We start from the raw sequence: 11,733 nt of genomic DNA, 5'->3' as shown, positions 1-11,733 counted from the left end.
ATCTGAGTACAGCGACGCTGACTGCAGTCAGAGGGAAAGATGTGGCTCCGTCTCTGTTGCAGAAGCACATTTCCCTCTGGCACGAGACAGTTTGGGTGCATGGTAACGAGCTGGAGTAAGTCGACATATTAGTGCAATTGGGTGTGCGTCTGTGTGTGCATGTGCACATGTAGATGTTGTGTATGTGTGTGCTCATGTGATGGTTTTTGGGGGTACTTTCTATTTACAGCTCAGCCTGTGGGAGATGTCCAAGTCCAACAGAAAGGGCAGGGGGGCATGGGAAGACCTCCACTCTGGCTCATGTCTCATCCTTTTTTGCTAAGATTTTAAGCTCTGTTTGTGTATGTGTGTAAAGTTGTGTGTTTGTGAGTGTGCTTGTATTGTGGTAAGGTTGTTAAAAAATAGTCTCAGTGCATAAGTAAAAAAAAAAAAAAAAAATGACACTCTTGCACGGGCAAACACATACTTCAGGGGGAATTGCCCAAGGGGACTTGAATTTTCCTAGCGGCGCCCCCTTGTTTAAAGGCCAGAAACTTTGTGTTGACCTTATAGAGAGAATTAGTAGAACCTGCAAACAAAGAAGCATTTTAACTTTATTGAAGAATGTATTTCCAAATAAGCAAAATTCAGTTTTCAGTTCAGACTTAATGCAAAAACATGTGTTGAAATGAAGGCTAATTGTGTGAACTACTCTTAATTTTAGTGTTGATTGACTTAAAAAGATAAAACATGCACTTAAAAAGGCATTTCCAGTTCATGTTTGTTTAATTTTGGTTTGACACCCTTTATGTTTCTAATAAACAAATGAATCCGTGAATAGATACAAACAATACATCAGTAAGCCATTACAACAGTTAAGTGTATATAAAAATGATTTAAATAAGAATGCATGAAAGGCCACTGAAGACAGCTAAAATCTTTCTACTTTATTCACTGACTGGATACATAATATCCTTGTGGAGATAAATCTATAAAACTGTTTATAACTGTCTTTTTAGTTTTAGTTTTTTTTCTTGCTCCAGATTGTCTTAAAGTTTTCACCAAGGTGTGTGTCAGTGTGTGTTGTCATTACAAAGGGTCACGCTAGCAGGTCCTAAATATATATACACTCGCTCTCTCCTTCCTTGCCTCCCTCTCTTTTAGCTCTCCCTCTCTGCCTCCCTCCCTCCCTCCCTTCATTTATTTTAGCAACAGAGCCCTAGTGTGAAGCTTCTTGCTCTTATACTTTCCCATGCTCTGCAGCTTTACAGCCGTCCAACATGGTTTCGCTTATTACATACACACTGACCATGCCATGTGGAAAAGCCTGGTTCGGCCTGTTTAGCGCTCTTGCTGCAAGCCCTCTATGTTATATGTAGTCTAAGACAGGGCAACCCTGCAACTACAACTATCATCAGCACCAAAAGGGATATCTGGAAAAGCTGTACCAAGCACCAGCAGCATTCTGTTTTCCTCAGGCTTCTCCTATGTTGTAAGTAAATCCTTTTAAAACAATGGCATTTCTGTTGAGTTTTAGAGTCTGGTTTTGCCACAAATGGATTAGTTAAGAGGCAGTTAAACCACATTGAGGCATGTAGTATTTCAACTTTTATACCGCAGCACCTCTTCAAATGTCTCATACTTGCCTGTATGCCTCAATATTTGATTGACTTTGAAATGAGCTCAGTAATCAACATTTAACACTGACCGAGAGTGTGGTTGACAAGTATATTAGTCTGTTACTTTTTGTTCAAGAGTTGTGAGAACAGTGGCTCAAATTATTTTGTTTTGTGAGTCTAAACCGAACTGTTGAGACTACAATGCTGTAGTCACATTTGAATTAGAAAGCATTTTTTTAAGCCCTATGAAAAACAACCATCATAGTCCTTTCAATCTGTGGTCTAAGGAAATATTATTCCTCGCAGTTAATTGCTTTTTTTTTGTTTTCAATTTACTTGTTTTTTTTTTGTGCCATAGCTGCATTGTGTTTAAATGGGAATATGCCACAGTTATGTGGACACTCATCTGTAGGAACAACGTTTCTCCTACTCATCAGGGAAGAGGTTGAACTTGACAAACAGTTATGATTGCATTTGACAGAGGAAGCAGACACAAAGACATGGGAAGTTCAACAGTGAGTGTCTCTTTCTGTAAAAAGGAAGCACAGAGTGGGCAGATGTTAGGAAAGAAAAATAAAAGGATGGTGGGAACATTTGGAGGGAGAAGACCAGTGGCAAACCCTGGGACAATTTGAAGGAACTTGAAGGTCTCCTGAGAGTGTTTCCAGCTTATTCTCCCAGTCATACATATGTGTATAGTTGTTTTACTGTAAGTGTACCCTGGAGCTGTACACAAAGTTCATTACTAAATTGTTAAATAATAATCCAATGTTGGCCATTGCCTCCCTTAAATGACCAAAAGATGACACTTTATATGTTTCCTTGGTCAGTTATCAAGTTATTTGTGACACATTTGTGCAACATTCGCATAAAGCCCTGTACAAAGTTTTATTGTGATTGGCAGCACAGTTCCTCATTCATGTGCAATGTTCTGTACAGCTCACATGCTGTACTACAGCTTTTAATGAGACGCCATGTGGCTGTGTATTCTGTGTAAAGGCTTTGTAATCTAGTGGAATAGCACATTTTTACACTAAAATTATTGGGTACACAGCAGGGAGCGTCTCGTGTAGGCGGAATTTTATTTAGAATTAATATAATAGATAGCTGCAGTGTGCTGGTTAGCACTGTCGTATCATAGTAAGAAGTCTTCATTTTCTGTTTGGAGCTTGCTTGCTCCTCCCTTGTCTGTGCATGTTGTCTCCCCTGTTTCCAGCTTCCTCCTATCGTCCAAAAACAAGCGTGCTAAGTTAACCAGTAATTATGAATTGATCTTAGGAGTGGGTGTAAGTTTGGTTGTTTGTTTGTTCTCTGTGACTCTGGGATGGATGGGCAATTTGTCCAGGATATATCCTGCCTGTCGCTGGACAGCAGCTTAGATAAACTTAATGATTTTTCTACAGCTGATAGTATAGAATGCCATTAAAAACAAATACTCAAATTTGCTTTCTAATTTGAACATGTCATGAAATACAGATAAATGATAAATACATACTTTAAATGCAAGCAGCAATGTCACGTGGGAACAGCAGACTTACTGCAGATGCACCTGCCTGTTAACTGGCTAAACATTCTCTTATGTGGGTTGGTGCTGATAATCTAAAATTGTCCAATAATCAGCCGTATTAATCAGCCCACTGATTCATCAGTCTACCTTTTAGATCCTGAACACAATAAAGCAGGTATGGATACATGGATGGATGTCAGTGATCTCATCCTCTTATCCTACACCTCTTCTCCAGTCTTTCTTTGATAAAAGCATTGTACAATATGGAATGTGGAAGCTCCAAGTGCTCCCTGCATACATCTATAGGATGGGGGTGGACTGCAGAGTTGCTAAAGTGTGGAGTATTGGAGTAAAAGAGCACTGCTACCTTCTTGTGGACTGAAAGTCAAGCTTTCTTGACACCAATTACCTCCAGTGGAGTGTGTGCATGATTGTAGTCATTTTCTTGTCTCTTACTGCAGGTGAAAATGCTGCCTGATGGAGCACTCCCACGTTGATCTGTATTCTCTAACTATAATGTCTGCTTGCTGATTTATGTAACTAACGTCTTGATGAGCATTTCGTATATGATAAGATGAGCACCTTTTAACCACCTTCACTCCTGTGATTAGGATTCGTACCTCATTGAGCTAAAAAGCAAACAGCATGTTTGGGTGTGTGCAGCATATACTGTATGTTACTGTTCAGGTTAAGAGAGAGGAAACACGGAAAAAAATACTCTGGAATCAAGTAAGAGTTTTACAGCTGTACTGGTAATATGTTGACAACTCTCATTTGTGTTACAGTCAAAGCACGGATGCTTCCAGCTCCTTGTATTACAACACAGTGTATACGATTTAATGGAAAAACCCAGCTTGTGGTTTTCTTACACAAGTTTGAAGGAGTGAACGGAAAAATCCCTTATTGGTCAGTGGAAATAGCCCCTGAGAGGAAATAACTTGACCATGCTAATGTTGGGTTCAGAGACGAGTGTACCTCGACCATTAAAGTGCCAGGGGAGAGATACAATCAATGAACCCACGCACTCAGTGCACCAAAAGAATAGTGCTGGACTGAGCAGAGTGAGGAGCTACCTAAATGTTTATGCTCACACTGAGGTGCTGCTGCACATAAATATATGAACTCTGATGGCTGTCTGTCTTTATATTGGGACGAAATAAAATTATTTATTATAGGCAAAACATCACTGCATTTCCTCAGTCTTTTAAAGTTCCAGGGAAGGTGGGGAGAAGAGGAAGTGAAGGAAAAGCCTTGCAAGTTTTCATGTGCACTAAAAGGAGTTTTTATATATAAAAAAAAAGTCTCAACATATTAAAGTGGCTTCATTTAATGATTTTGAAAGGTTGGTCTTACTTCTGGGTATTTGCATGAACTATGATTTTTAATAATGATTATATACATAATATCAAATTGTATGACTATTTTTCCCATTCAGTGGACTCTTTTCAGGCACTTGGTTGTGGCTGAGGGTCAGGTCTTTCATGAACGTCTGATATGTTACTTTATAGTTCGACCACTTTAGTTGAGATCATTTTGTCTCTATTTAATACTATTTGATCATGTTTATCCAGGCCAAAAGGCATTCTCTTCTCACTTCTGTATATCCTGGTGAGGTGCGTCAGTGAGTGGAGGTCTTAGCTTTTACAGCTTGTTGCCATCCATGTAGTGGAGGTGGCTGATGATTGCTCCACTTTGGGACCGGTATCTATAGCCACTCTTTGTGATTATTGACTGAGAGGGTTTGGGCCTATGCAGAACAGAGCGGGGACAAAGCATCTCTTTGGTGTATACTTGCTGGCAACTTGTTCAATTTGCTTTAAGTTGGCCTCTAGAGTCGTCTTCCACATGCTCATTGAGTTCAGTTTGTTTCTTCTTGTCTCACAGTCTTTGGCAGCTGTCCTGCCAACCAGTAGTTGGTTCTTGGCTTCTCTGGTGTTACTTCCAATGCCCTTCTGGACTGAGCTCATGTGTAGAAACCTGTTCTTATATCTTATCTTGGCTGCCATGACGGCTGACAGGAGGTTCCATGGTTAGGTTATTAGCTTGGAGATGTATGGGATGGTCCCCTTCTCATAACAGCTAGCTAATTTATGCTGCTATAGGTGTTCATGGAGTGCGGTTATATATGTATATGAACATGTCAACGTTTGTGTGTGTATGTTTACAGTTCTGCTATTTGCTTGAAAAGAAATCAGAGGAAAAGAATAATGGTTATTCAGTCAGAGCAGCAGTGGGGCTCTCTTATTCTTTTAGGTGGATATAAGCCAACTAAAGTGAAAAAAAGGAGAATTACACTCCAAAAAGATTTCCCAGATGTGCGCCTTCATAAAATCACTCGAATGATTTTGTGTAGCAATATGCATAGCAGGAAAACAAATGTCAAGTCTTCTCATAAACATTTAGCCTCAGAAAAAACAAAAATCCTTCCCTTTAGACAATTTCTAAGCAAGTTCAACATATATTTTTGCTGTATGATTTCAGCAAAAGGCCAATGAGTTTCCTCCTACCGGGGAAATGGGTCTCTTTACAGCATCAAGTTGCTAAGGCAACACAGTTGAGAGCACTCTGCTTAAAAGGAAAAAAAGAAGGAAGAAATAGATGGGATTGTCATTAACCAAGTCAATCTCATGTTCTGATTATTGCTTTTTCTTCTTCAAACCGTGCATCTTTGGTTACATCTTAACTACAAATCTGTAATCATTTGTTTACTAGGAATATGTGTATGTGCATCGTAACATTATTACTTGTCTGTTTGACATCTAATTGTGATTTCAACAGTGACCTGTGGATTACTGTAATTTGCCCTGTTTAAGTTTGTGCACTTTTTAATCTCAGTGGTGGGCTTAAAGTGATTCTTTTGTAGTAATATAGATAGTGAGAATAATGATGATAAACTGACCACTTTTCTGAAAAATGCACCCTATTTTGATAAAGCAATGCTGTCAAAGTACCTTGCAACATTATTAACCGCTAAATCAACTGGAGCACTCACTGTGACATGCACAGCACTTTCTGCTCTGTGCAGCACATGAGTGGGAAGGAGTTATGGAGTACAGCAGAAACAAGGCACAGTTAGTAGAACTTTACATGACTGTTACTCAGAGAAAAGCTTCTAGTTTGTCTGCATCTTAAAACTGCATCTGCCTGTCTGCCCTGGGGTAATAAGGACACACTAGTATTAGTGCTGTTATACAGAAGTAAAAAGGTGAGATACAACAAGGAAAATGAAGATAGTTGACTCTTTTGGGTCCAGGATTGTCTTTGGAACCGATTTCTACAGTGATCGTTTCAGTGTTTACATTCATCTCAGTCTTCCTCCTGCATGCATGGTTCATGCGTCTCATCCATTGGCTGCTCTGGTTTATGTTGCAGCGCACGCACCAAGATTCAGAGCGACTGAACTTTGACCTAATTCGACTGCAGCCGGCTTACAAGGTCTCCTGGCTCTGTGCAAACCACTGATAGGAATGGGTTTCGGAGAAAAATGCAGCATGAAGAAATTGTGCTGAGTAGAATATCTGAAAATAGTTACCATGGAGTTGCACTGGACTAAAACAGGGTAAAGCAGAACAATATTTGCTTTAAATATTCAGGTGGCATGTTTCAGGAAGATGCTTTCTTGTCCCTCTGTAATGGATCACAGAACCGGCAGTTATGATAACATAACAGAGTTGACCCATGGATCAGATTGGGTATTTTTTATTAAAAAAAAAAAAAAGTACAGGTATGTCTTTGGTTTCCATTTCTTCTACTGATTATATGACGTTGTGTTATTTTCCTTGATAGCAAACAATTACACACTAATGATCAAATGGGGGCAAATTTTCATTTAGTGACCTATCCAAGGAGACGACTGCAGTGTCCGGAATTAGACCGATTGCTCCCCCTCCTCCCTGCTAACCACCAAAATGGTCACTTTTAGCATAATTCTCTCTTTGTGTGACATTTGTGGCAGAAAATGTTGTTCATTCCAAATTATATCCTAAAAACAATAAGGCTATTATGTTGTGAGAAATGTGTCTCATTTTCAAAACATAATGCTACTCCAGTAAGTTAATGGAAGAATGACCCCCGAAGCTTTAAGAAATCCTTTTAAATAATGAAATAGTTAGGGAGAAAGTGCAGCCTTCCACTTTGCCTCAATACAACCGTTTATCTTGTCTCTTTTATTACCTTTTCCCCTCATTTATCCTTCTATTTATTGATTCTAAATCTTTGTTTTCTCATTCCTTGCTTTTGTACTTCATATCTCATGTTCCTTTCTCATTGCTAACTTACATAGAGTATGTCTGTGAATGCAATGAGCATTATTTTTAATTTCCAGACTCTTCATTTCTTCATAGTCCCCCTTCCTATCTTCACTATTTTGTCTTCTTTTCTGTTTTTTTTTTCTTGAAACCTTTTCCCCTTGCATGTATTGTTATTGTATAAAGGTGAACAGTAGTATATGGAGGACACAGAGGTTGTATCCCAATGGACTGCCAAACAGAGCATGATACAAAGGTAGAATATTACTGGTGAATAAAATAATAACTATATAAACTATTACAGAAGAGTTTGTAGTAAGTTCCTTAAGCACCTTCCATCAGGCAGGATGGCAAAAATGCAAATATTTTGGGTCATGCTGCACATATTTTGTATAAGTTGCAAATGACCATTTGATGTATTTTAGGGATTAAAGTGCAGTTATTCAACAGGTAAAGATCCAGTTCATTTTAAAGTCTCCACAGCGTCTTGAATCACCAGTATCACTTTTTTGGAGTTTTATTTGGATGCATCACCAGCCTCATCAAAATTTAAAAAATCATCCCACCTAATTATTTTATTAATTTCCCTGTTCTTCCACTTTCACCTTGCACTTTCATCTCGCTCACATCCGCGTGTGTTTTCTCTGTTCTCTACCACCTTCCCTTCCTCATCTTTTCGCTTCTTCCCTCAGTTTGCTGCAGTGCATCACTAGCAGGCACATTAACATCTCATCTCCATTACCCAGCATTGCCGTGCTTTCTCTCTGCTTTTTATCCACCTTCTTTTTTTCACCTTCTTAGTCAATCTGCACTGTTTCTTCCATTTCTTTAAAAATAACATGTCAAATGTTCATGCTTTGCCTGTTTCCTTTAACACTGAATTACTCACCGTCATATTTTTTTTTTTTTTATAAAGCATTTTCTTCCTCTCGGAATCTGATCATCATCAAAGGGCTCCTCTGCTCTCCCTTCCTTTCCTCTCCTCTCCTCCTCTCTGACAGGCTGCGCTGTAGTGTTTCAAGGGAGTGGATGCCCTTGGTGTGACCGTGAAAGAGGTTGGCTAAAGCTCTGCAGTAGCAAGCCAGTGAGTGAGCAAGTTATCTTATCTGTGTATTTGTGTGCATATAATAATAATGTAAATTCAGCTCATCAGAGATGAGGAGTGGAAAGCGCAGCTTGTGTGTAAATTTGTCCTCAATAACACCAGTGTGGGATATTTGCATAACACACCAGGAAACCCAGGTTTCAGTGTAACATGCAGATCATGTCTGTCCTCTGAAGCTCACCGCTCTTTTTTTTTTGTTGCTTGAAGAGGTGAACCATTGTCAGTTCTTTAAATCTTGACTATTTTCTTCTGTTACTCATAAACACCCTTTCACTTGATTTTATTACACGGCAAGCTTTAATGAAATAAGAGTGTAGATCTTTAAAAGACAGAACAGTCATTGGCAGTCACCTGCTGTCTTTAGCTAAGTATTCAAATGTCATATTGAAAACTTTCTGCTGAAAAAAATGTTAAAAGGATTGGGGCACTTGTCTGATTAGTTCACTAAATATCTCATTCCACTTTTTTCTCTTCCTTGTTGTGATTGTCTTTTTCTCTTTGTGTATCTTTGCCTTTCTGCCAATTTCCATCTGTTTCTTCATTCTGTGTTTTCACAATAACTTGGCTGTTTGTCATGTGTTAAAAAAACAACTTTTTGAAAATCTTTCTATTTCTTTTTTTCTTTTTAAATCTTTCTGTCATGTTTACAAATCATATGTTTAAAACAATTTGTGTCATAGGGGGCACGGTGGTAGTGCAGCCGTCTCACAGCAAGAAGGTCCTGGGTTCGATTCCCGCCGGGGACGCTGTGGGCGCTGAAGTGCGCGTTAGTTCCCCCATGACTTCAGTGCCCACACCCTGGGTGGGGTTGGAGAAAGGATCTTTCTGTGTGGAGTTTGCATGTTCTCCCCGTGTTCCCTTGGGTAGCTAATGTGAGCTACCCTCACAAAAACATGCACACAGTCCTGGGCTATACATGCCCCCTCTGGCCAACCGGGGCGCCAGATGGGGTGGGGAGGATCTGGCCGGAATAACGTGATCCTTCCACGCGCTACGTCCAGCCGGAGGAACCCCACCCTGTCTGGTGAAAAGATGCGGCCTGCTCACTCCTCAGGTTAAGGAGGAGACCTGAGCTCAGTGCGGGTCCCTCCCGGGGTTGGTAGAGGATGGCAATGCCCAGGACTGTTAGGTAGGAGCACTGGGTGATAAAATGGGGAAAAAACTGGGATAAAAATATTGATTTAAAAAAAAAAAACAATTTGTGTGGCCTCAATGTTTTTTTTTTTTTATGATGGAAGTAGTAGACACAGAGGAATGTATGATGTGTCGCATAAATCCAGTTGCATATAAATCAGACTATGGATTTTGTTAAGTCATGAAATGCCCACTATTAGACTACTGCATACCCAAATATGAGTAATTTGTCAAGTACAGTCGTGCTGTTTTTTCCATTCCTTTTGTTTGTTCTCTTTTAATTAGAAAAGCAGACAATTTAATGGGGTCAAACAACTGAGAAATAGTCAAAAAGTTTATCCAAATAATTATAATTCATTAGCGTGAACAATTGTCTCTAATGTAGTCATATTTGATAGATAAAATAAGTTTTAAGAATGAAAATTATGAGACTTAAAGTCATATAGACTGACGCTGCAAAGGAAAATAAAAAGTCTTTGTGAACATAAGCACAGATTTATTCATTTATTTATTTATTGTCCCGCAGTGTTCAAAGGGAACCCTAAAAGAGAAAATGGGGCCTATTTTACACAATCCATCTAACTCAAAAACATACGGACACAAAAAAATATTTTTTTTTTAGACCAGCAAATCTGGTGATACGCAACTGTATTTTAATACCTGGCTTTGTCTCTACATCCCACTCCTGTGATGGATATATTTTCTTGTTTAATGAACATATAATGCTTTTGTGACAGATACGCATGTCATTTTTGACATTTATTCATTAGTCCATTTACCTCTTCCAACAAAACCGTAGAATACGTTTCCATATTTACTTACACTCCTGCTCTCAACACTTAAACTGCACCCACTGAGGTTGAGCAGATATAACCTGTACTGCTGTAATGCTACAGGTATTGAAGAGCTATTCTTCTATCATACTGAAGCATTGTACCATCTGCTACAGGAAAACCATTTCAAGAAAACCATTTCATGAGGAATACTCAAACCATGACAGAAGCCAGTGAACGCACTCTATAGTCAACAGGAGGATTAGCTAGTAATTTCATTCTGGAATAAAAGTTACAGAAATATGCAATATAGAGTTGGAGATACTTGATTATGGGTTACCATGACTTTTAACTCCCAACCTCAAAGACCCATCAGTATTACAATAGAAATGTTATAGTATCAGCATGATACCATTCTTCATTATTCTTTATTCTGTTAGATTTTGAAAAAATAGCTCAATACAGAAAGCTGTAGCATTTTAGATTTGATTTTCAGTTACACAGAAATAAGAAATACAATTTTACACCCAAATAGCTGTTAACGACTCCCACTTATTCCTATTTAGGAATAGATTTGAATGTAGCCTTAGATGTACACCCTGGACAGGTCCCGTGTTCATCGCTGGGTCACATAGACAACCACACACACTTCAGTCCCGTGGGCAGTTCCTGACTTGGAAATTGGGAGAAAGAAAACAAAAATCTGGCTAACCACCATCCACCATATGATGGAATTATTCATATTATTAATATATTTATGTTCAATTATAGGCCTAAAATTATATAACTTCTCAGCCAGGCATTAATTCCCAGTGTAAAGGGCAGAGTATTAACCCAACATTTGGCCATTTTAGATGGGAGTGTGTTATTTAGAGTGTCAGGGGAAGAATAGACAAATGAGTAACGGAAGCTTGGATAGCTTATGCTTTTGAAATCTAGCTTTTCTTACCTTTGTTTGCTTCACAGCTTTTCTCTCTCTCTCTTTAATGCTCATTAGTTCAACAGTGTGTTTTTATTTATGACCCACTTGGGCTCTTGTCAGCCCATTACAAAGCAGCAAGGCAAGATGGTAGACTGCCACATGCTTTAGCTTCCTTTACACATGGACGAACTTGTTGGAACCCTTAAATTAAAGAAAGAAAATCCTGCAATCAGTACTCAAATAAATTGATACTGACAAAAGTAATAATACATAATTCACTAAAAACAGACTAATGAAAATCAGTCATAACTTTAGAGCTGTTGTTCAATGTAATAAAACAAAAAAAACAACTAATTAAACTGGTTTGGACAATAAAGAGACCTTCAATATTTAATATTTCAATATTTTTTATATATGGCAGCACAACCTTTTGAGATCATTTCTGTA

The 11,733-nt window shown here is 38.7% G+C and overlaps 1 protein-coding gene across 2 annotated transcripts in view; it reads left to right on the top strand.

Moving 5' to 3' along the window:
• Positions 1-1,237: 1,237 nt before the first annotated feature.
• Positions 1,238-11,733, top strand: part of atp2b2 (ATPase plasma membrane Ca2+ transporting 2) — a 124,687-nt gene continuing 114,191 nt past the window's right edge. For both annotated transcript variants that reach the window (XM_061727421.1, XM_061727417.1), the window contains exon 1: positions 1,238-1,471. The gene's annotated coding sequence lies outside the window, so the exon portion shown is untranslated. The remainder of the gene's footprint in view (positions 1,472-11,733) is intronic.

This window comes from Cololabis saira, chromosome 8 (assembly GCF_033807715.1).
Source record: "Cololabis saira isolate AMF1-May2022 chromosome 8, fColSai1.1, whole genome shotgun sequence".
NCBI lineage: Eukaryota > Metazoa > Chordata > Actinopteri > Beloniformes > Belonidae > Cololabis > Cololabis saira.
This window is presented reverse-complemented; position numbering and strand designations above follow the sequence as displayed.